Source organism: Halichoeres trimaculatus, unplaced genomic scaffold, assembly GCF_033239565.1.
Source record: "Halichoeres trimaculatus isolate MK-OKI-2021-1 unplaced genomic scaffold, fHalTri1.1 fHalTri1_scaffold_8, whole genome shotgun sequence".
Lineage (NCBI taxonomy): Eukaryota > Metazoa > Chordata > Actinopteri > Labriformes > Labridae > Halichoeres > Halichoeres trimaculatus.
Window position 1 is genome coordinate 25701276 of NW_027437186.1, and position 26483 is coordinate 25727758.

The 26483-nt window shown below is 39.4% G+C and overlaps 1 protein-coding gene across 1 annotated transcript in view; it reads right to left on the minus strand.

Annotated features, from left to right (window-relative positions):
* Positions 1 to 19213, minus strand: part of LOC141794757 (protocadherin-15-like) — a 262295-nt gene extending 243082 nt beyond the window's left edge. The window contains exon 1 of the mRNA XM_074675236.1: positions 18760 to 19213. The gene's annotated coding sequence lies outside the window, so the exon portion shown is untranslated. The remainder of the gene's footprint in view (positions 1 to 18759) is intronic.
* Between the last annotated feature and the right edge of the window lie 7270 nt (positions 19214 to 26483).

Below are 26483 nucleotides of genomic sequence, written 5' to 3' on the forward strand. Positions count from 1 at the left end.
ACTTTTTATGATTCCTTTTCATTTTTTACGTTGTTTTTTTCTGCCCCAGTCAACCCAAGCACTTCTCAGAGTCTAGTGTGGCCTTGGGTTTACAAAATGTGACTCTGGTAATTCATGGTGAGTCTGTTTCATAATCAGCAGGAGCTTTCAATCCGCTGCCTGAGGTCGGATCAAATCTGAAATACACAAGATTAAGTTTGTGGGTAATTCTTGCAGAGTGAGAGCTGATGTTTAACTAAATCCACTCTTATTGTAAAGAGCATTTAATTCACTGCTAAGCCCTGAGAGATAGCTGCAACTCTGCCCAGCTTTTTTTTTTTTTCATTTCTGTGGGAATTCCTGTACTTCTATTTTATAATGAATGTTTTTATCTAAAACATGTGCTCCCTGAAAAAAATATGTGCGGATCTGCAATAAATGTCTATCCAAACAGCAAAGCAAATGTGGTTTCAAAGAGTGACCCATCTTGTGCAAATTACAAGTTGTTTGATTTAGCCACTGTACAAAAGGTAAAAGTATTATATAACAAACTGTTCACACTAGCTGCAGTTTCAGTCCCTGTAGATACAGAAGTGTTGAGCCCCACACACAGAGGGGGAAAAAAATCACTTCTTTCACTGAAGCAAAAAGTCATTTTCTGTATTGAATGTACTACCACTCACTGGTGAAGTAATGAGCCTTGACCATGTGCATTTACACGCTGCTGTCAACCAAGTGTCATATCCCACATGCAGCAAAAACACAACATTTTTCATCTTGTAGAGTGTGAAACAAGAAGCAGAAGCACTGACATCCAGGGCACATGGGACGAGGCTGTTGGCTCAGAAGGTTAGGGATTTCTTCCAAGCAGAGCAAAGTGCAGAAAAAATACGACTTTTCTTTTTTACATTTAATTGAGCTTCTTACATTAACTTCAAAGCAGTAGAGAAGTAATTCCTACTCTTTGCTGGTGTTCATTTTCCCAAGCTAAAACCTTGTCCTCTCCATTAAAGGCCCATTGCTCTTCATCCCCTTGAGCTTGCATGTTCAAACAGTGTTCACAGCTCCTTGCAAGGCTGGATTAATGAAACATTTGATATAAAATGTCAAAATAAGGGAATAGCAGGGATGACTAGGGACCAAAGTGATTATCACTCAGAGAGAGGAAAATATAATGAGGTATGGTGGGTACTTTTCTTCTGCTCCCTGGACTTCTGCCTTCGCTGGCCTGCAATGCTCTGAAGCTGAAATACATTTTAACCTGAAGAAACCTGAAGCTCAGGCCAGAAAACAAAGATGTATAAAGAGACGCTCCAGTTGGATACATGCAGTTCCTGCATTAAATTCCAACCACAGCCCTTTGCTCCATGTCCCCCCTCGCTGTCTTCTCTACAAATTCCCTGCCTCTCTTCAGCTGTCCGACTATATTCAGATAAAATGCCCCCCAAATATTTTAATAGATAATATCTAACAAAGACAAATTATCCTGACCTTTCATACCATTATGAGAAATCACCTCAGATATGTGATGTTGATCTCCAGACAATATATTTCAAAATGGTATTTTCTACATTTATATAACTGCAAAAGTCAGAGACGGTCTTTCTCAAAAAGATACAGAAAATAAAGTTCCTGTATTTTTGTGTCTTCTACGCTGTATTGATCTAGTTTTATCTCACCAGGCTGCACTAATTAATCTCCACAGACTCTTGAGCTTGTCCTAAATAATGCATGTGTACTGAGAAGAACTGGAGAAGAGATGATATTCCTCCAATAAAAGTGCATCTGCTTGGGCTCAATGTGAAACCTGGAATAGAATTTATAACCATTTTTCTATTTACAAAAAGTGTTCATGGCTGACTTTATCATTACCTCTTAGCCAGCAAAAACACAGCATTCACGAAACCCAGGCCTTGTTGGAGTCACCCAGGTCTTCAAAAGTAGTATGGGAGGTTAAGCCAGTGAACAAAGAGAGAACAGGCTCCTTTCTGGTGAAGTCCTTTAGCACTTCACCTGTTCCTTTAGAAGAGCTGCTGGCTGAGTATCATCTGTGAAATTAGACAGGCCTGCATCTGCTGTCAGCCTGTGCACCATGCCTGGCTGCCAGTTTAAGATAAAAACATTTTTCTCTCCATCCGACAGGAAAGTAACTATTTTGTTGTCAGACATCCATCACTGGGAGCACTCGGTTATGTTGACCCAGAACATAATGCTCCCATTTTTATATTTGCTGGACAAGTGTTCTCAGGCTTTGTAACCAACCAAAGCAAATTACTCAAAGAAGGTCTGCATTTTGCAAACAGGGTCACCTGAAGAGATATTCACTTGCACAAAAAGGTGAAGCTGATCGTGGTATGGACGTTGAGCTAGTCTACGAAGAGAAGCATGCAGAAGGAAACTAGGGGAAAGAAGTTGTAATGCTGCTTGTGAACCACAAAAGTTTTTGAGAAAAACCCTCACTCATTGTTATCTTTCTGTAAAAGGTTCTACTGTCAGTGTATGTGGGCTAACCTTGTCCAGCATGACCAGACAGTGTCCATGCGTTCACATGTGGCAGGATGCCATTATTGAACAGAATTCCTCCCAAGTTTTCTTCATTGTCCCCTTATGAGGAATTAACCTAAGTCATGTGCTTTCACAAGGAAAAGTGTTGTTGAAATTAAAAACCTTTGGACTCATCAGGATGTTCACCTTCTTCCTATCACTTGCGATGTGTGGTTCTCGGTAAAAATAAGGATACAAATTGTGGACATAAATAGTGACTTAATTCTCTGTCTGGTTCTAGCAGTTAACCCTCTGAACAAAAAAGAAATTACAGAAGATCAAACACTGCTGCAACAGAGAGCAGTAGTTTTCTGTCAGGACAACACAACAGAGGAACCACAGCAGTTTATGGAGACAACATTCATGCAGTATATCCTTAGTTTAGCGGCATCTTAGATTTCCTTGTGGCACCTAGAAGTATAAGGGCAGTGTTCACTTCATTTTTTATGCTTCAGTCTTCTTTAGGCTTATACCCAATTATAATAGTACCCAAAGATACCTGCCCTTTTATTTCTATTCTTTCTTGTCATGTGCATTTAAAAGTGTATAATCTCAGACAATAGCTTGTCAAACAGGTCAGGATGTCAGTCCCTATTGTATTGTGTGCGTGCTTGGCATCCTGCCTACCCTTCATTGTAAGTACCAGTTAGTCATAGAGGTTTTCTTTCTTATCAGTCTCCTCTGTCTTGTGGTGACCTCTTTGTGCATTGTTCTGCTACAATCAAAAGAAGCACTCCAGTTTTTAATGTATTTTTGATTTTCTGGGACTCTCTGTTTCAATATCACCTTTATGGCAGCAAGTCTGAAAGAATCTCCTTGTAGGCTTACTGCCCTCTATTGCTCAACCCATGACTCAGTGACTTTCAGTCACATTAAACCCTCCATCTTTTTAAATTGCCTTTTTCCACTGAGAGGATCTCATTTGTGATGAGAATACTGAACTGAGCCTATGTGACCTTGGTGGGTCTTTTTAGTCCTGATAGGAAACATGTCGATGTTAGGTCAACACCCACCAAAACCAACATGTCTCAACTTGTCCAAGTGGTCCACTGTGCTGCAGGGAGCGTAGATCAGTATATAGAGTAAGCCAATGAACTCAGCTTTCCTTACCAGAGCTGGCAAGCTAATTGATTAGCTTTTGGTAACTTCAGTTCATCTATGTTTTTTTACTGATGAAGCCAAGCTAACTCACTTGACAACTTAAGAAAATGCTACCTACTACTTTTATGAATGTAGGCTATGCTAATTCCATGGCTTCGGCTAGCTTCAGATTTAGTGAACTATTACTTGTATTTTAAAAACTATCCAAATAAACCAGCTTTTTTAAGTTAAGCTAATGTAAACTATTAGTCATCAGTTACTGCAAATGATGTGTATTTGTGATAAGTTAACTTTTTTGGCACGTCAGTGTTTTATTTTGTGGTATTAATATTTAATTTGGACCTAATACAGTTCAGAAATGCTCACATACAGCCATGACAATACTTAGCTACAGATGTCAAGCTAGATCCCCCTCAACTGTGATTGAGCCAGGACTGGACAGTGGAGGAGGAACAAGGACAAATTTGAAGTCAACCTCTCTCGCATTCTCCATGACAAGTTGTGGCAGATGGACAGATAACTCAGCCAGCGCCTCATCTCACCCAGGTGCAAAACTGAGCACTTCAGGCTCACTTTTGTGCCCACTTCATCAGACTGTCATAATGCTGAACACCCCCTCCATTTTCTGTACCTCGTTTCCACGTTGTACACTAACCATGTCACTTTACCTATAACTGTCAGTTTCACCCGTCACTTCTGCATCACATGTGCCAACTGCCCTGTCTGTTGTATAACTGCTGCTGCATATATCTCCTAACTTTATATCTACTTTATTCTATCTCTTTTTCCACTTTTTTTGCCCCCACTTTTGTTTTTCTTGTATAACTTACTGTAATGCTGTAACAGCTAAATCCCTCCTTGGGGATCAATAGCGTTATCTTAATTCAACAGCATTTAACTGGCTACTCCACCAATGTCATGCAACTATTGCTTGAGTTTACAAACTAATGTTGAGAGCACTGGAGCTAATTCTGCTTTCATTTATCAATTAAACAGATAGTCAATGTAATAAACCTTATCATAAGGTAAAACTGTCCATTTAAGATGAAGTCTGTTGCTGGAAACATTATACTTGGTATATCTGACAACCTGCAAAGAGCAGAACGATGCTCGATATATATGTGTGTGTATATATATATATATATATATATATATATATATATATATATATATATATATATATATATATATATATATATATATATATATATATATATATAGCAGGTGTGTTTTTTGAATTGCATAAAGTACTCAAGTATACTGGTATAGATGCCTTGGTTTCCCATTTTTGCAGTGCCCCCCTGCTGCTTTTGCTTTAGACTCATGCACACAGTTTTAAAGATGCATAATTTCTGCACTTGTAGCTCATTTCTCCTGATGAAAATTGCAGTCTGCCCTTGTCAGCCACCATAGTTTGGGGACATGGTGAAGTATGCAGGAGAAGCAAGAAGACTTTTTAGAAACGACAACCTGGTATAAATAACTATGACATAAATAGGGATTAAATCTCAAAATAACACAAAAAAAAGTGGAAAAAGACAATACCCAAGTGATTTTTAAAGGCATTTTTCCTGATGTTTTTCAAAGGTTAATACTTTAGTGGTAAGCACTGATTTTTCCAAGTCCACGTCAAAACCTATCAACCAGAGATTTAAGCTCCCATTTAAGTAAGCTTTCCTTGTATTGGTGGATCAATTTTTCCCTGACTGATGAGCGTTTGTGGCACCATGTTGTGATGCTGAACTTAACCAATTACCTCTCATTACCCAAAGATGGCCTTGATCACCCCAGGCAACTCATTTTAATGCCTTAAATTTGTAAACAGAAAATCCAAACAACTCCTGCAGACGTTAGTCTTCCCCTCTTATCATATCTGATAGTGCCTCCTCTTCGGCTGTAGTTTCTCTTATGTAGTGTACCCTTTACAAGATGAAAAGCCTGTAGTGGACTCTTAATTATTCAGTGCAAACCAGTGCAGTGACATGTATGGTATTTCAGTCTGAAAGCTCTTCAGCAAATGTCTACAGCCACAGAGGGAGAGAGGGGGAGGGAGGGGGGTTAATTAAATGTAGGTACCACTAATTAACTGGCTGGACCACTCATGACCTTCTTAGTCAAAGAGACGGGGACAGCAGTTCAAGAGTCTGTGTGAAGAGACCAAAAGGGACACAGGGAATTTTAATACCTAATCTAACATACTAGGTCCACTAATTTCAGTCACATTTTCCATGAAAAAATATTTGTTTTTTGTTTATTTTCTGCTATTTAAAAATGAAAACTGAAGACATACTGGACTGGATGGACGAATTGCTGTAAAGGGAGTCATCTCCACAGTGAACTACCACCACAGCTCAGTCTTACCAAGATGCAAAATCAAACCAATGCAAAGCTAAGTGCAAAACCAAGTACAAACCAAGTACAGTACCAAGTACAAAAGTTGCAGTTCCTTGAGTTTCTACTTGGGGCTGGCTGCGTAAGTCAAGGAATCCCTATTACGTCTCATGCGAAAATGTAAAATTCTACAGTGAAATTTAACATTTTTAACCTGATTCAAAAAGCAATTTTGAGTATGCAGCTCATCTGCACAAATCGGGAGTGGGTGTTTTTATAACATTTAGATAAATAAAAGAGGAGACTCTTATATAGCTTTGCATTAATAAGGGTGTGGTTGAGCAGCGGATGTGTTGTAACTTTTTACCGGGAGGCTAAAGAACCTCTCTGCTCCACCCCTTCACCTGTGATATCACAGAGACTGCATCTATGTTTGATACAGTTTGTTCTCAATGCACAAACTTCCTCCTGAAGCTTACATTGAGTACTTATTCAACACAAAAACATCACAACAGCAAGCAGAGTGTAAAACTAAAGAAGACAGCTGAATGGTTAAAGTCGATAAATGAAGTGAAAGAGTGGCAATGAGTGACTCTTAACCAGTATAAAAAAGGGCCACTTATTCAAAATCACCCCCGCCCTGTGTGGTGTTAAGAGCCCCTAATATGATTTGTTCCTCTACTTCTGACTCTTTCATTACAGTCATTACTGCTGTAAAAGAAACTGACTCAACCTGACACTGACATGGACATGTGCAAATTACTATAAGCTCTTTTTATGAGTATGAATTAAATACGTCAAGGTTTGTTCTGACTTATTTATGTAAAATGTGTTTTAATGGCCTGCACGTTCCACCAAAACCTGAAAGGATATAGGAGGGCAGATTTCAAGTGAATAATGTTCTGTTTCCAACATGTTTTAACAAGAGTGAGCTGATTCTTGACATGAATTTTTTTTGTTTTTTATCACTATAAAGTGACTAATAGTGTCCCAAATGAGGCCTTACACCATTTTGATCAAGTCAAGCTCTACTTCATTTGACCTGATTATGTGCAGGCGTCATCACAAAGATATTCTCCTCTCCTAATAATGAAAACGGTTTCATTTTTTAGGCCACAGAGTCCGACAGAAAAACTCTGATTAAAATTCAGTCTTAGACTTTGCTACATAAATGAGACGGCCTTATTGTAAAGATGCCACTGAAAGATCATTTTGGACTCGACCTTGATTTTCAATTTTCTGCACTCTATTGAGTATTGTGACAGAAAAATCACACCACATACAAGAAACCTCACAAAGTAAACATGCACAGAAATCAAAGCTTATAACCCAGGGGCTGTAAGTTGAGGGTAAGTGGCTTTCCATGGGGTCCATGTAGTCATTCTCAGCTACGTGAAACAACAGACTGTCTCGTTTATGCATTAAAGTTTCATAATTTGTTAAGAATTCTCAGCTCTTCAGAGACCGGAGCATAACAAAAATCAACTGCTGTGATAAACCTATCGAACTTAAACACCTGCAGCTCATACTGACAAGATCTTTACTTTTAAATCAAGGTGTACCTTATATGATGAAAAAATGAGATGTAGTCTTCACATCATGATCCCTGAGGGGTTTTGTTTGTTTGTTTTTGTGTAGCTAAAATGAAAGTGATGAAAATTGCCTGATCAAAAGCTTAATAAGGGTAAAGCTTAAATAAGTTCTCAACTGCATGCAGCTCACAGTGGGATATTGTTTACCAGTGAAAAAATGGACTAAGCCCCTCCAGCTATATGATCTTTTGAGACTCCTTTTTTGCTTTCTGCCCCTTAAAAACTGCAGCCCTGGTGATTTGTTCAAAGAGATTAAAACAATATTTACATTCACTGCCAAAGCAGAATAGTGTAAGTTTTCTCTTTGCCAAAAAGCCTCACAGATGGTATTATAAGTTTTGGCCTTGTTTGCTCTCTAGTATTTATTTTCTGCAAGTTAAAGGTTACTATCAGTTAAACAGACACTTATTCTAAAAATTGTTTGGCTACATCTCTCTCACCAAGTTTCAGGGAAATAAAAAAAACTTAAATAATGCATATTTACATCCAGCAGTGTTCTATAGGGAGATAGCTAATTTGAATAAACAATGCCTGGCTTATCTCCAGCCACTTGTCATGCATTAAAAACAGGGTACCACAATTAATAGTCAAGAGCTAAAGATGCAGCAGTGTCAGTGCTTGTGCTGAATGCTATTAATAGAAGCAAAAATACCCATAGCAGGAGACTTATTTTCAAATATATGCTTTCTCCTGAGCTTATGTCCCCAAATGTGATGCAAAATTTACAGCCGACAGCTGTGACAATTATTAGTACAAAAAACTTCAAACTGTATTATTTGACATCAAAATTTTGACCCCTTCGCTCCAGTTCAAAAATTGCGATGACAATGTTTGAAAAGCGGAAGGATGTCTTACAAAAAGCATGAATCAGAACGATGATATTAGTTTTACTTTTGATTCGACAAAGTCAAGGGTGTTGTTTTGCTAAAAAAATAAAAAAAAATAAAAAATAAAATCTGCTACCAATACTTGGAAACCATCTCTCATTGCATAATTATGCTTCCCAAAAGCCAGCTGCCTTTGATGTTAGATGAGCTCTGTTTGTGAGGACACCACAGTAATTAACACAAGAGTGACAAATGTGTAAGCAAGAGCTGAGCAACCCCGAGTAAAACAAGGCTGCGTGAAAACTAATGTGTGAGATGTATGAACTTAAACGTCCACAAGCTGATTGTCTTCCTTATCTGACCTGCTAGTCAGGGTCAAACATACCGCTCCTTTTTGTCTAGACCTACATTTTATCATTACACATGCTGCTTTTGACCCAACACCTCTGAATACGTGTTTTCATGAGAGACTCGAGTTGAACCTGGGTAATGTATGCAGATCAATTACAGACTGTGAAGGATTTACCACAGGAAGGGCTGAGCCTTCATGAGATCTTTAAGTATCACAAGACCTAGACAGTCTTTCATCATACACTGATTTACATGTTTTCACTATCCTCTTTGGTGATTTCACTTCAACAAACTAGACTTACTTTAATGCTTCTCATTCTTCAAATACTTAACTTTTTCGCAAGGATGCATAATGTGCTTTAAACTGATACATGTAGCTGATATCTACCTCTATCATATCTTTAGTTTTCAAGGGACAAAAGAAGTCACCTGTTGGTCAAACTAATTGGTTTTTGTAGTCAAACATAAAGGAAATGATCAGTCTTGTGTGAGTCCCTGAGAAAGATCAGAGGCATGCAGTGTGCAAAACATGTAGTACATCAACTGTCATGGCTAATTTGAAAAACAAAGAATCACAAAGAGCTGACATAGAAAAACAATGGTATCTGGTATTATCTAGTTTGTTAATTTAAACAATTGTGCTGCTATCCACCCTGGTTTTCACAACTGTTGCATCCCTGAAATCCACTATGGATTGTGGTTCATGCGAAGAGCTGCAGTACACTTCAGCAACCAGAAAGAGAGAAAGACATAACCATGGTCACTTCCCAGTGCATTCAAAATACAACCTGATTAGAGTTTAAATAAAAAGCTGCCTTGATCTATTACCTGACAGTAAACAGAGACAAACTCTAAAGCCAACAACATACTAGAAGATAATCAGGCCGATTCTGGGCTCAATTATCCTCTTCCAACAGAAGTAGACAAGGCTCAGTGGTTCCAAAGATTATCTTTCCAGATTCTCCTGTGGTGAGAGGTGTGCTCAGAATGATTCCCCTTCCCAGGATCTTCACAAAAGATGATACAAGGCTGTCCGAATTTGTAAATATTTGTGATAAGAAATCCTGGTGTGTGGGTTGTAACCCAAGGATGGCCAAGCACACACTCTGTGGATTGTCACATGGCTAAAGAAGGCTGGAGAACAAACTCAACCGTGACAATTAAAGCATAAATTATAAAGGACATCAGGATTGGGGAATCCATTTGTTGATTTGAAAACACAACTGCTTACTCAACATGTGCAGCAAAACATGAAACAATCAATTAATAAAAAAGTGTTTAACAGACATTTCTTCTGCATGGATGTATCAGAAAGCAAACAGCTAGCATCAGTTAGCTCCCTAGTAGGTCATATTTGTTTGCACCAAAGTCACAAGAGACTGCGAGAGATTTTGAGAGATTTTCAGTTTGGAGTCAGGACCCTGGTTGCTGGTAAAAATGTTTATTTTATGTTGTGTGCTGTGTTGGCAAGCTCACTGCACACCAAACACTGTGAGAACAAAATCTGTTATTATTTGTCATCATGTGTGGGGTCTCTCAAATTTTCATAATGGGTTCAGATTTTAAAAGTCTTTTCATGTGAGCCAGGCTTTAGCAGAAAAGAAAAATCTTGAAGATCTCTTAGCTCATATGGCCTCAACAGTTCTCATTATAGTCCTCGAGTCTAACGCTGAATACTGAAAAACACCTTCACAGAAAAACAGCGTGTCATGCCTATCACAGCTTTGTCCAGCACATTGCAATAACATCTCTGTCCTTGAGCTATACCCCATATTGTCAGGAGAGGAAGTTTTTCCTCAGCAAATTAAAATACAGGACAATGATCAGATTCAAGGCAACATAAACAAGTTCAGGTTTTCTATATCAACAGACATGAGGGAAATCATCTCATACACCACTATGTTGTACAGTGGAAGAAGAGACAGAACTGTGAGTACTGATTTATCATACATAATGTTGTCTAATGCAAAAACAGCAGGTTTTCTTTGTTTCGTTACCTTGCAAACTCCCAAGCATTGTCAAAGTACAAGTTGGTACAGGTAAAATATGCTTATATTTCACTATCCATCCAGTGGAAGCAGCTACATTTATTTGAAGGCATTTGATAAACCTTAACCAAGCCCAAAAATTACTTGTTTCTGCTAGTTTTGACATCAAAGGTCTTTGCACACTAAGTACGTCTTTTTTTTTTTTTCCAGATGAAATAAATGTCACACACAGACACCTTGCACACTAAATCCAATGCATTTATTCTGTTTTAATAGTGAAATTTTACAGTATGACAAAAACGGTAGCATTAAGCAATCGATCCTGAGCAGCGGCTGCCAGTATGTTTGAGGAATGCATGGCGTGCACAGGCACAGGCACAGGCACCCTGACACCCGGTCACACACACACAAACACACACACACACACAGACAAGTCTTCATTTATTACCTAAACATTGCCCGAAATATGTGGAGAGAACGTATCAAAAAATGTGAAAATGTGGTGCTGTGAGTGGCCTACGGCATCTCTGAATGGTCAAACTACCCAGGAAACGAGGCAGATGCGAAAAAAGGCAACGCAAAAAAAATAATGACGGACGAAAGTTTAGGAGCAAGTGTGCAAACATTCTAATATGACATAATGGGATTGAATTTAATTTTCTAACTTGGGTAGGTTGCAGATGTAAAAAACAGACTCAGTGTGCAAAGACCTTATCTGGAGGTTTAAGGAGACAGCTGTGATCATATACACCATTACCTGCCATGTGGTGAAAAAATAGCTATAGGTTACCAGCAATGACTGAAAGCATGATCAGTTGGATGTCATCCTGGAACCACGCCGTGCTTCCACAACCTGTGACTGCCTCAGAGCTGCATGGCATTGTGTGCATCCGACTACTTTTGGGCCTGAAATAGATATCCAAGGAGAGCTGTGTATGAGTGCGTCTGTGTGTTTAAGTGTGTGCTTAAGAGTGAGCAAGGGAGCAGAGGAATCAGGAGACGTTTTACTGGTGAGGCATGTATGTGTGGGAGTGGGTGGGGGGGGGATCTTATACACTTCAAGACTCAGCCCTCTGAGTCTTAATCCTTCACAGGCCTTAGTAGCTTGCCTGAAGTGTTTTCTTTATTTGTGAAGCATTTCCAGCAGTGTAACTGATATTTTTGAAACTGTTAAAAAAAATTTGAACCTCGAAATGAATAGTTTCATGTTCCAGACTCGTGCTGATGGAGCATCTCCTGTTGAGGGTTTTGAGTGCACAGCTCAACATCAATGGACTTGTCAGAATAGTGCACTCAGCTGGTACATGTTAAAGTTAAAAGCACCCACAGGTCTGTCTGAATGTCTCACTCCTGTAGCAGTGTCATTGGCCACAGTGTCTCTCTCTTTCAATATAACTTGAGGGGTGCCAAGGCCTGGTTTCAAACTGCTACATTTGGTAGTTTTGCAGCCTTGGTTGGCAATTTTGAAAGAACATGAAAGTGGATGTCTGATTTGAAATAAACCAAAAGAGAAAATGCATCATTTTCCCAACTAATCCAGATGAGCCCGCACCTCCTGGCTACCTGCACAAACAGGTCTGTACCTATAAGTGTTTGGGCATAACCACCTGCTCCCTTTACATTATTTCTACTTAGGGCGCCATCTCACTGGCCATCCGTGCCTCGTTAAGCATGCTTCAACCCTAAGGTCCAGTTTTTTTTTGGTCAGTGTGACCACAAGTGTCCCATGCTCAAGTATGGTACACTTCTCTGCTTTGACATACTTCAGAGACGTGTGCTTCGGCACAGCACGAGCACATGAACATCACGAGGGCATGGCGCATAGTCCATGACACATAATCACTGTGACTGCTCCTATCAACAATCATTTTGAACAATAGCAGAACAGCTTTACATAAGCCAAACAGTGTTTTCCACTGCACTGATTCTGATGAGACCATGTCTTTTGCAAACAATGATCACGATGACGCAGGCGGGCTGTGCATGTGCCTGGAGTCTGCTTCATATTGCAGTAGTGTGACCGCAGGCTGTACTGGTGCTGCTGGAGGCCAATCATGTTTGATGCGGCACGGTTTGGATGGCCATTGTGACCATGCCTTTAGTTTAACAATTAAACTAGTATTAAACAATAAAAGAATATTGAATATTGGACATTTCATCTCATATCAAGCAGAAACAACAGGTAGTTATACCAAACAGCAATTTAGTCTAAGCTGCTGATTTATTTGGCACTGAGAGCAACAAAATAATTCTCAAATGAATGAACCACCCTGGCTTTAATTCAGAGCCAACATGACAAATGGGGAAAATAACTGCACTAAAGTGAAAAGGGCAGTTAGTAGTTACTAACCCACAGAGAACGATCACTCAGCTCTACAGGTTACCTCAGGGCAGATCTTTTTGTTTTGTTTTCATCACTTAATGGCTGTTTTGATTCACTCTCAATGCCACAATCAGCAATAAACTCTTTGAAAAGCAATAGGCAGCCTTTTTTTCTTTCTTTTTTTAGGTATTCTTTAAAACCCACTAAAACCCATCTACCTGGCATTAACACATCAGAGGCTAAAGTTAGCAATTAACTGGTGGACATTGAGGTAGATTTGAAAATGAATGAGCCAAGAGACTTACTTGCTAATCTGAGACCGACATGAAACAAAGACAAAGAAAGCAAAAGTCAGGCCTTCATGAAATTTTACACCCTGTAGACTAAATCATAGTTTAGCCGTAGTGTCAAGTTCAGACCGATCCCTGATCCTGCTTTGAGGGGCTTTATTGGGGCCGATACCCAATACCAAGATCAGATTGGTTCATTCCTACTTTGTACTAGTTCCACTAAAATCAGGTGATTGATGTGCTTTGTATTAATTTCATGGCAATATTTACATACATTATGTAATTTTACTATTATTCTATTTTTGACTATTATTCAATAATAATTCAATCTAATTGACAGATCATGTGTAATACACTTGAGGAAGGTGAAAGAAAGATGCTGATGCCTTTTTTTCTAAAAGCAGAGGGCAGTACCTGTCTTTGACAAGCAATATTTAGTATCTTGCATCCCATTAAGACTTACAAAGGCCAATTTCTTCACACCAGAAACTTTTTGCGCTCTTTCAAAATTAAAGCATATGGTTATCAAATAGGGAAAACTAGTTTGATGGATGTAAGGCAGAAAATGGAAAAATATAATCATTACAAACATCACAATATGATGCAATTTAATTTCTGAGCTCTATAAATAAACTTGGCTACTTGTACTCTAAGAATTTTGATGTTTCATATCATAAGTTGGGTGTACAGTTACAATGATGATGTGTTTTCCTTGGTGTGAGTTTATTTGTTTTTTAGCGTAAAGTCTGTGTTATCAGATGACTGCACAACCCCGCACAGGCCAAAAAAGTAAATTATTTCAAGTTGAAATTAAGGTGTGATGGACTGTTTGAAGCTCTAGCAGTTGTATTTCCAGCATGGCTAGCTATGTCTGCAGTTGGCTTTAAACAATCTAATCAGGATCAAACATTTCTGTAAGCAATAACCATAGATTTAAGAGACAGACTCCCCTCCTTCATAGAGCTTAACTGTGGTTAATGAATCTACTTAATTTTGTATGAAATATAATTCATACAACTATAATGAACCTGTGATCATACAGTCAACAAAAGACAAGGTCACAGGAGGTTCATGCAACTGCCTCGCATGGCAAAGCAACACAACATATGTCATAACCTGCCACAGTGAAAAATAGTCTTTCTGGAGTGTGAAATGAAAACACAGTCACTGTGTTACATGTTCTACCCTACAAAGAAAGAAATGCAGGTTTTATCAAGCTGTTATATGAATGTTCACATCCTTTACATTTTCCCATTTTACAGCATAATTTATTCAGCGCTAATGCTAGTATTTCTTTATGCCAATAGAAATTCAATCAGAAAACACACTGACATTGGCAAACCTTCCCTCAGAACAAGAATAAAACAATGTTGGTATGACAGTCCTCTCACTGTTTCAGCTCTCAGTAGTTCATTCAGGTAAAAATTCACAATCATTCCTTGCACAGGCGGCTGCTAATTGGAGAAGCCAAGTAACTTACTGATTCACTGTTTGCATCCTGCTTGTTAGGTGGACTTTAACTGCAGGGCAAGAAAGCTTTCATCCTCTTTCTAATTATTGATTCAAAGGGCAAAAGGCCCAAATATCAACAGCATGATAACTGCTCAATTTTTGCTTTTGCAGCTACTGCAATCAGCAGGCTGGCATTAAGGTCTGACACTGTTATTAAAATGCTCAACTCAGTAGAGAGGAAACACTATTATGCAGCCGCTTTTGATATTAACGGACAAGTCTGATGAGAGTTTTGCATTGGGGAAAGGTTACACATGTCTCTCACACATTCACAGTTGAAACAAATGCTAATGCTCAGAGCTGATAAGCACAACTCTTGGTTGATGACCACTGCTCTCCTGAAAAACACTTAAAGAGCTGTTTTTGAAAAATAGGATTTAATAGCAGTGTCCAAGGTTTATCAGAATTAAAAACACGTCAGGGCATCAGCTTATTAAAAATGAAGACAGACAAAGTGTCAGTCAGTGCTGGTTTTTGATGTCTAAATCCAGAGACTTAATAAAAGAGCAGGAATACAGGAGAGGAGGAACGAATTACCCTTTAGCAGTCAGCTTGATTATAAATGATCTGCCTGAGCTTCCAACTATGACAAGGGCTGTTAACCAGATCTAAGAATACAGGATCCAACAAACGTGCTGTAAAATTATGTCAAAAACCTGTTACTAAGTACAATAACTCAACCCAGACAAAAAAGTGCAGCCTGGGAAAGGACAGAGGAGTTCATTGTGTCTGAGAGTGACAAGAGAAGAGATAAAGCTGAGTACAATCCCAGACTGACTCTGCAGTGCATCCATATGCATGCTTTTTCATATTCTAATCAAGTTCCTTCTCCCTTTATAATGAAACTATTGGTGTTACCAGACAAAGATAACTTATATGAAATCATCTTCTCCCTTCATGCTTCAGTGGGGTCCTGCGCACAGATTTCTGCTTCAGCTGCCGGCCATGATGGTTAGTCAAGCTCTGCTAGGACCTAATGCGGCTACAAGCTTTTGGCTATAAATTTACCACACCTCAAGACTGAACTGATGGAACGCGCTATTCTTGATCTGTAGGTCACAACAGCCTATGGGTCCTTCCAACGTGAAAAACACATCCTCTGGAGGATATAGGAAAGCAGAGAAAAATCTGCAGTTCCTGGACACCAAGAATAAAAAACATGACCCAATGCAAAAACATCAATTTATCACCTCAAGGCCCCTTTAAGAGTTTCTGACTGGTTATAAAACAGATAAAATGAAAAAATATGCCTTTATGACCCATAAAAGCAAGAGGGACCATCAGCAACAAGGCAGACAGTTTCTTTATTATGATTTTTAATGCCTGTAACCACAGTGAGAGGGCAGGTTTCAGATGAGATGAAGGACAGCTCACTGAAGAAACAGTATGCATTAGTTTTTCTGCAGCAAATATTCATAGCAAGTGATATTTTTGACTGTTAAAACCACGCCGAATGAGATCTGTCATCGGGAAATCGTCTCAGCTCAGATCCTTTTTGAGTGAGTCAGACTGGACTTCAGCTTGAGCACTTAGAACTCAAGACTCGATGTTTGTGGACTTGACTACAACACTGCAAACAATTCATATGTCCATGTCTGAAATAAGTCACCAAATCTGAGCCTGTCAAGCTGAAGCAGAGCAAGACTCTCTGCAAACACCAGCAAATTCTGGGGGTGCAATACCTCTAAAGTACAAAAATCATCAGTGCTGAGCAGAGACTGCAATCCAACTTCTGCAACCACTTGTAAACTCCTCCACTTTTGTGGCAACTTCTTCAAAAGTTTCTTTTATTTGTTCAACTCCTCAGACAAGCGTCTTTGTGACTCCCCTGTGGTTGCTTTTTTCTGCTTATTTCCTTTCTCCTTTCTCAAATGCAGAGAGTAAAGCCTTGATCACTTCTACCTGACACAGAGCACAGGCAGCTATTAGTGCTTGCTAGTTTTTTTTTCTTTTTTTGTGCATGACTCCTCTCTGTTGCTTCTTTATTTCCCAAAGCAATGGAGGATCTGTCTCTCTCACCAGCCCTGGACTGAATAGTGCAGAGCATTGCAATTTCATGCCCTCACGACAGATAAATCTTTCCGCTTGGCTGGCCATGAATCTTCTGAGGCTGAGTGGCCACACAGTGTGGCACTGTTGCACCTGACATTAGAGGAGCTGCACCCTTTGAAAGTTAGGATGCACCTGGGTTGCATGGAAATCTGTTATTTTTGCCATCTTGGGCCTGATAAGAGCGTGCCATCAAAGCACCATGGGAGTCCTAAAAGGGCAGATGTTGTTCTTTCAAATATGCATCTCATAGCAATCCAGACAGGGATAACTACATTTGAAAGAATCCATGATATTTTTGCCTCTTGTTGCTTGACTTGGTCTCTCGTCTAATTTTAAGCTATACGTGCTCAAATACATTATACTTAACTGTAAAGGAAATGTCTTTAACCTTCAAGAAATGCACCTTTACTTTCTCTTCAGGCTGACTTTCAACCCTCTTCCATACCCCTCAATCATCAGATGCTTTCCTGCTGAGCAGGCCATGACAATGGACTGCCTATGGAGCAGGACACAGGCAGAATATCAATGGAGTCTGGCTGGGCTGAGCCCCACTACCCCTCATCTCTCATTTCCCAAATGTGAGTCTGTGGAAAGAAGCTGCCCATCCCTTCCCTGATGAAGACATCCTGTAGCAATGCTTTTTAGGTATTCCCTGCACACTTACAAGGCAGTAGGCAAACCTGTAGCTGCTGAGAGGCACATGTGACATAAAATCACAGAACAAAAGGAGTACTGTCAACACATCCAGCAAGAACAAAACTGAAGGATTGTGCTTCTTATTCCCTTCTCATTTTCCTGCTTAATCCCACAGGACGCATGATTTTCGGCCTGGTTCAATTCTCAGTCAGTCAAATTAGGATGTGTGTCAGGTCCAGGAAATAAGTGGATTCGTCAGTCTTCAGGGAAAGCATAAACTTCACAAAACCTGGGAGTGAACCAGCACTGAACTGAGCGTCCTCCCTGAGAATGCAGATTGTTGCGGAGGGCAGATAATGCCAATCAATACTGGACTAAGGAGATGAAATATATTTTATGTATTATGCAGATAGATGTTGAAAGCATGGGACAGAGTGCATTACTGTGCAGTGGGATAAAGTGAGTCTGCTATGCCCTCAGTGTTTCATGTGCACTCTGTCTCAACTCAAGCACTGCATTATGGCACAATAAAAATTGTAAATGCATTAAAGCTGGAGTGAGCAACATGTTCTCCAGTGATTCATTATTACTGAATCCAAAAACAAGGCTGTGTCACGTCTGAAGCATCCCCGTGTTACACATCTTGTGACAACAGCTCGTCTCCCCAGGCTCCTGGCGTGGAGAGAGCTAAAAATGAGTCCAATTGTCCCAGACAATCCAAATCACATGTGTCACAGAAATAGTGGCACTCTAAGGCAGAAAAGCTCTCACGGAATTCATCCTCGACACCCTGCTGAGACTACAGGTCGGGGCAAACATTAAGAAACGCAGACCAATAAGGTCCCCTGAAGTATTGATCTGCTCTACATTGGTGCTCATTCTGTAAATTACACTTGTCGTCATGCGTATGGAGCGATCTTTCTTCTGAGCGCTTGAGTAGGCTGGCGTATTAAGCGTGAGAAATACCGAGCACGTTCCCTGGATGAAGCTGCAAAACGTGCAACACGAGGGATAACCCTCCACTGACATAAAACTGTAAAACATGTGGAGTTTTGTGACATTCTCCAAAAATATTAGGATGGAACAAGCGCGTAACAGGCTAGGGTGTCGTTTCCCCCAAATCCAGTTGTTGTGTCCTCAGTGTTTAGCTCCAGAAACAACTTTACAACACACCATTAGCCTTAGAATCAATTAAAAATCTGCTGAAAATATTAACAAAGATAATTTCCTTACCTCACAGGCGCACCCGCTGTATCCCAAGTGCACCAAAGGTCATTGCGCAAATATTCAGAGGACAAGATGCAGGAGTGCTGAGAAGTAGGGTTCAACCGCACAATACCTAATCCTGTTCTTAGTGTCCTTCAGATGTCGTCAACCCCCCTAATCTTCACAGCGAGAGGGGCCGGAGGCTCAGAGACTCCTGTTATAATCTCACCACTGCCAGTTTATGCATGTGGCTCACTTTCCCTCTGCGCAGCCGGTGAGCCAAAGTTATCCGCGGTTATTTCACTAATGTAGGCGACCCTCCACGGAAACGTCTTTTATGCAAAGGTGGGAGAGGTCGACTCGGTCTTCAGCCTCGAAGCCTGTAACCCATGTCTGACAGGTGGCAAGTCCAACCACCCGCTGTGAAGATTCACACATCTTCTGCTGGGATGTGGAGACAGCCAAAGCCATAAACGGTTCTCTGGGCAGATTAACCCATTAGATGTGTCGATTCCCTCTCCAACTTCTCGTTTCTTGCGCTCTGGCGCCACCCAAAGTTCTGCAGGAGAGCTCAATCCATACAGAGAGAGATTCCCAACTGTCTTCATGCCCAGCTCTTTGTAATCAGATTAAGGCCAATTGATCAAAATGTGATTTAGAGACACACTTTGAGAGATTATTTTTGTCGATTAATATCATTTGGTGCAGATTTTGGCATCTGTCTTGATTTTAATATTGTTATTACATTTGGAGCATCGAATTAATTAAATATCAGTGAAATGGAACTAATCTAGATTCTTACGGAGCTGCGTTGAATCTAAGGGTGGGTAACGTGGATCTGTGCGGGCCTCTTCTGCTCTGCTGTTTCCTGAAAATGTCCCACGTGAGTCGTCACTTGACTGCCACACCTACCTTTGTCGATTCCCACAGGTGCCTAATTAACTTCCTGGTTCTTGTCAGATTTTCCTGCGTTTTTGTGAAACCGGAAATTCACCAGGTAAGGAAACCGTTTTTTACTGAATCCCTTTGACATGTAATAAACATTACAAATGAGTGAGGTCTTGAAGGACTTCAAGCTTCGAGTTTATAAAAGCAGACCTTATTAGGCTTTATTCAGTGAGGCTTTTTGACAAACTGCTGCTTTAAGAGGAAGTGTTTGATTTAGTATTTATTTTAGCCATCCCTGCAACAGACCAACAAGATCAACAGCAGGATTCCAGCTGTAAAATGTGTTACAGGATTTTCATGTTCTGCACAGTTTGTGTTGACATTTATCCTCAACACCAACAGAATACCCAATTAACTCTGTTTCTATCACTTTTCTTTATTAATCTATTAATTTATTTATTTAATTCTATTTTTGGACATTTGACATGTCTAATAAAACAAAATCTCACTGTAAGGTTAAACTTGTTGAACTTTTGGACTTTTTCGCAAGTATTTTGGAGTAAACTCCGCACCTCCTCTGCAAAAATCATGGACAAAAAACTTAACTTGACACTTAGGTCACTTGTTTTCTTGCTTTAGCCAAGTGTGTGCTCTAAAAGCACTGCCAACCCACAAACTATATTTTGTGAAAGAGGTTGCTTTTTCAGGCAGTAACAGCATCTGTATGATTTTCAAAAAATGAGGGGGGAAGAGCAGAAGTCAATTTTTGAAAACATGCTAAATTGTTCACAATTTCTGTGGGTAAATTAAACATTTCAGTTCAGTCTGATGGTTTTGCGCACATCTGCCTGCTGTTGCTTCAATGTGTCATGTCGTGTTGTTTAGAGGAGTTAAATACCACATAAACATTCATAGAGCGCAAACCTCTTCATTACTGAAGAGTCACATCACAACAACACAGCAAAGTTAATGACTGTAAAAAGAAAGTGTTTTGTGTGCTGTGTTTGCAACACTGACAATTTGCATAACGTCAGGCAGGATTGTAAAAGATCTGTTGTGATTCGTCTATTTGTTTCAGTTATTACTGTAAATCTCTATAAGCAGCCTGAAAACACCCTCAGAGTCAAGTGCATTAGACACAAGTGCTGAATCTGCACATGAGCTCACAAAGAATAGTGTCTGTATGTGAAGTCTTCTCTGATCCTATCCAACACTGAGCTCATATAAGCCCTCATCTGAGCATTCCAAACTTTAGACCCCTGAATGCAAATAATCAGCATTTTAACAGTTTCTTCTCTACATTTTTCTGCATCTGTCCGCGTAAAAGGGGATTAGACATAAACCCAAGACTAAATCCAGTTTGATATTGTACAAAAAAGAGGCTTTTGAATCAGAGACAGAGAATAGAAAACTGCTAATTCTCTAAAAAGCCAATAGTTCATGTATGATTTAATTGAAGACCAAATCCTCCCATTTAAAACATCTGTTTTATGTTTCCAGGTTTTGTGATTTAATGCCAGACTCAGGGGAGACTGGTCTGATTATTATACAGCCATAGGCTCTGACCTTGTTGATGAGTGTGACACCGATATTAAACCAAACGTGTGGAGAGGGCAGAGGTCAAATAGCCTCTCAGCATCAGGTCAGGCAGGTCAGAGACATCTTTTTTATATATCTGTAATGAATAGTGCTGGGAAGCCTGATATTTAATGAAGAGGCTAACAGTCAGCTTTTCCCTCTAATTACTAGACGAAGCATTGAAACTCTACAATTACGATCCTTTTTTTTTTTTTTAGTAACATGATATGCTTTCAGGTTCATAAGAAGCTACCTGTTTCAGTTTGGTCATATAGAAGTTCAGACATCCTGCAGTGATCCTGCTGTGTAATTCCACCCTCCCACATAGCAATAAACAAACCAGAAGTAGACTCCTGGTGTGTTTGCACTCTAGAATAAAAGATGACAGGGTATCATTTCTCCTGGTGGGTAACCATGGCTGTACATACAAACTAGCTTTTCATCCTTTTAAGTATAGTATTTTCAGGACAAGTGTTTTGAAATCTCACTGAGGATAAAATCAAACTGTTTATCTCTTACATGTCACAAAGATCTGACTTAGGAAGGCTGTTCTTTTTGTAAAATGTTCAGTTTATCTAAGAATCTCAGAAGCCATAGCTGAAGGTCATTTGTCTTGACTTATTGAGAAAAAAAATCAGTAAATAGAAAAAAAAAAATCATTAGTTTAAAGATGCTATGAGGAGGATCTGTTTTAATTGGATTGCCTCACCACCAGAGTCTCACTTACACTGTCGTAAATTTCTTTTATCAAGGTGGGTGTTTGTTTTGGAATTAGATGGAGATCGGATCGCAACACATTTTCCAACTTTTTACTGGATACAGTGCACCAAAGTGGCATCTCAGGATCTACGCTGTTGTGGTTTAAGTGCTACCTCGCAGGCAGATCCTTCAGAGTGTCATGGTAAGGAGAAGTGTTTAAATACCATGGCTTATCAACAGGGGTACCCCAAGGGGTCAAAGCTTGGTCCCCTATTCTTCTCCTTATACACTACCTCATTTGGTGCAGTGATCCATTCTCATGGCTTCTCCTACCACTGCTTTGCTGACAGCACTCACTTTTTTGGTATTTTCCACCAGACGACAATACTGTCTCAGCTTGGATATCAATGTGTCGGGCTGATATCTCCTCATGGATGAAGGAAAGCCACCTTCAGCTAAATCCAAAACTGAGCTCATTGTCCTTCCATCATGTCCCTCGGTTCAACTGCAGATCAGTGTCCTGCTTGATACATATCAACTCGTGCCACAAACTCTGCCAGAAATCTGGGCATCATGATCATTGTGTGAAAAACAATGGACGTCATCTTGCTTAGTTCCGAGTGAGGTCACCACAAAAACTGCTCCCCTTGGTGACTGGCTGCAGTTTAGGTCAATAAATCCGGCTCTCCAGTCATTCCATTATGCTCAAGCTTTAATACACCTTGTAGAAATGTTTCTCACATCTGATTGTTGTGGTGATTTGAATACATCATTTGGCTGCCTTGCATTCAAGTCCTCTTTTTTTTCTGAAAACTTTTGTTGTCAGTAGTTATAAGAGGTTAAAAACGAGGTTTTACGTCATGTTTAACGATGATTGACAGCTGCTGTTCTTGAGTATTTTTTACGGGGATTGTAAAATATGTCAGGGAGGAGAGTCATGAAGTGATTAGGCTCTCAAAAGAAAAAAAAATATTATTTCTGTCACCTGGCTCCACTCAGATTCTGTGCACTTAGAATCTCAGTCACAACATTCTCTAACAACTCTACTGACAACTCTTTTAACAAAAGATGATCTGGACACTTGCTCTGTCCACCCACATTTCCTGTCTCTTTCCAGCTGTCCTATCCAAATAAAAGCAAATTCCTCCAAAATCATTTCTAAAACAGATCATTCATAGCACTAAAATTATTTCTTCTACTTCACAGATAGTAAATGAAAACACTGAACCCAGCCTCATTTCATACGAGACAGGTGACAGAGACACTGAATTGCACCACAGAAGCGTAGTGCAAAGATCAGGACGGCTGTATGAGAATCTAAACCTATTACAACTACTACCCATCAAGCTCTAACTGAGATGTCAAAAATTTAATGATAATAGCGTGAAAACATCCAAGATCTAATTAGGTGAGGTTAAAGTATGATTAGAGTATCACTGTTGTCTATAGAAAGATGTTATTTCAATAAATCACATTTCCCATACATTAATGTTACTACTTTGCATTTTGTTCCTTGTGAAACTGGTAAAAAGTGACAGACATCACATAGGGAGTAGTTTTATATATTCTCACCAAAGAGGGGAAAAACAGGACTGTGCATGTGCAGGCATTTGGCTGCAGAGCTCTGACTCTGAAGGCAGAACGATCCTTGGATGCTGAGGTAGTTGACTAATGTCAAGAGGATAGTGTAATACAGAGCGACCCAGTGGCAGTGAAGCAGCAGCTTGAATGCCCCTGATGGGGCTTTGGATCTAGCTCATCAACTTCATTTTTTCAGGGATGACTGTGAGATTCTGCTCACTTCTACAGTCCTTTTAGCTGCTACTGACTGCTGTGGTTAGTATTTGTGTGAATGTGTGAGGATTTTTTTCAGTCATATGAGGTCTAACCATTCACATATAATCACATCCAATTACTTAAACATGAACCATTTTGCTTTCAAACCAGTTGTCAATGTTCTTTTTATTGTGGCTATTAACATCTTTAAAAAGACATTGGAAAATGACATCATCAACAACAAAAACAAAAAAAACTCTCCCGGGAAAAAATATTTTCACTGAAAACATTGTCATTTCAAATCTGCAGCACCCCCAGCCAGACTGCAGCTTTCATGGTCAAACATCTTACGAAAACTTCATATTACTTTTAGAAAGAGCTTTTTTTTTCCCAGAAGTTTTATCAAAGTTTTGAATGAGTTGTGTGCAAAATACTTCAAAACCTTGACCTTCACTTGCAGATATTTTCCTGCTCTGATATTAAATATTTAAATACAAGAAATAGAGCAGCACTGTTGTAAGAAAATATGATTATATTTCTGTCTGAATCTCTGTGCCATGGGAGGTGTAACCCATCTGTGAACCGCGGTATGTCCAGAGATTGAAGTAAGCTGAGGGACACTTTATAAAGCATGACAGTATGATTAAAAACATCCAAACTAAGGCGTGCGTGCTGTTCAACTCTGTCTGAAAGATTTGTGAATTTCAGGTGGGAATGTTATTGGGGATTAAAAGCCTTATTTGAATCTGAGACTGGCATTAAAACAGCTTATGCCTCTCCACACAAACTAAATGACTAAGCTCACCCCCAGTATTGACTGTAATTAATCACCTGGTGAAAGCTGGAGAAATGTGATTATGCAATGCATGCTACTTCTCGTGAAAATGGTCCTTGAGGTGCCCTTTATCGATTTTCAGGTAGGTTAGAATCATTCGTCCATAAACACTAAGCTTAATCATAATAACTCAATCCGTTTGGTCCAATCAGGAATCGGCCAGCCTCTGCAGAGAGATTTTTAATCTAATTACAATCCATTTGTGGTTGTCAGACAGATCCATTAGCCAACAGATTTGAAAGGATATAGTATTGTTGTTAAAGCACAAACAGAAACAGATATTTCAGGGGAATTAGCGCTAAATGGCTCAACAAGCAGCACTTGGCTAAACCACAAATCTCACTGTAAGCTCCCGATGAATAAAACATGTGGATCACATCAAAGAAACATTGAGGTTTTGTGTCTAAGAAGTCACTGTCCTTGCTTGTTATGCAGATAAAGATATCAGATCTTGGCCTCTTTAACTATGCAGTTACATTTCTTGACAGCTTGAATGATTCATGACATTACATCAGGGCTTTATATCCATCTCACTCTGAATCCAGAGCTAACACAGCTCTGATCTACATAGAGAATGGTACTCCCCTTCTCATTCTGAACATATCTGTTTATCAAAGTATAGTTACACTTCATCTTTTCCCCATGTCCGTATGAAACATATGTTACTCCTGTACTGTTTTATTTTACTTTGAACTATATTTGATAGCCATTTAGCTACAATTAAATCTCTGTTCAGCAGTTGTTCACAAAAGTACAAAAACAATGGGCTAATGCATTTTTGTGAGTCAGAAGCATTCTGGTTTCTATTTGTATTTTGAGTTTGTTTCAGTGAGATGTATACATTGCAGGGAAAAAAGTATTTGTGCAGAGTGAAAGGGGCTGAATGTTCAGCTGTTATGCATTATGGAATAATAATTTCTACAAAAAATAAATCCATGCATAGAAACAAACAATCCATTTAGACTCTGAACAATGAAATGACGTGGTCCAAGCCAGTTTGCATCCCCCAGCCTAAAAAGAAAATAAATATTGAAAGTGCAAAATTGAGATAGTCATACATTAATTTGTATAATTAGGGAGATGGCTGAGTTGATTGACACTTAAGGCTTGTTTTGGTTGTGTGCCAGGAGGCTTAAAGCTAATTTCTGGGTTAAATGAAAAGAAATGGTCCAGCATTCACAAAACAGCCACTTCTATTGTTGGGCCTGTGTCTTCGAAAACCAACAGCAGATACCAGAGAGACTACATTGATGTTTAAAACAGTGGTGCCCAACCTGTCGTCATGATAAAGCCATATTCTACAGACTGATTTCCAATTAATAGTGAGGGCTGAAAAACAAAATCAAAGTTTTTGTTTTTATTGATTTATTAAATCTTCAAATCTTGCTTGTTTTGTGTCACTTTGACACAGCAAGAAGTTAACGTAACATAAGTGTCACTGATGGTGGAAAGCTGTCAATTGTTAGTCATTTGGCTGGCAACACTTCAAAGTACGCAGTGGCTGATGCTAAAATAGCCAAAATATGTGAAGACTGTTTTCTTTGTTTGCTTAACTTCAGAGTACATCTGTCCAAACTGCAATGCAAGAGTGACGTAATTTTTTTCAGGCCTAACTCAAAGGGTAAAGTGGCAGCAGTAGTTTCTTGAAGCATTGTTGTTAAACACTGTAAGTCTTTCAAGGATGGCAAAGTTGTGAAAGAAGCATTTGTGGATTGCTAGTGTGCTGGGCCAGAAGTTTTATTAAAGCAGAGACACACTCTACATTCATTTTCACTTTTCTAACTTAGGGAGCTGTTCTTATTAGACCTGTATAAAGTTTGTGTGAAAGCTGAAAGTTGACTTCAAGGTCTCAACCCACTAACTTTAAAAGTAGAAAAGTAGATCTTTTTCCAAAGAGTTTTGGCATCTGTCTTCTATATAGCCTAAATTCTCCACTGGAACTCTTTCATTGCTTTACTGTTAGTTACACCAGAAG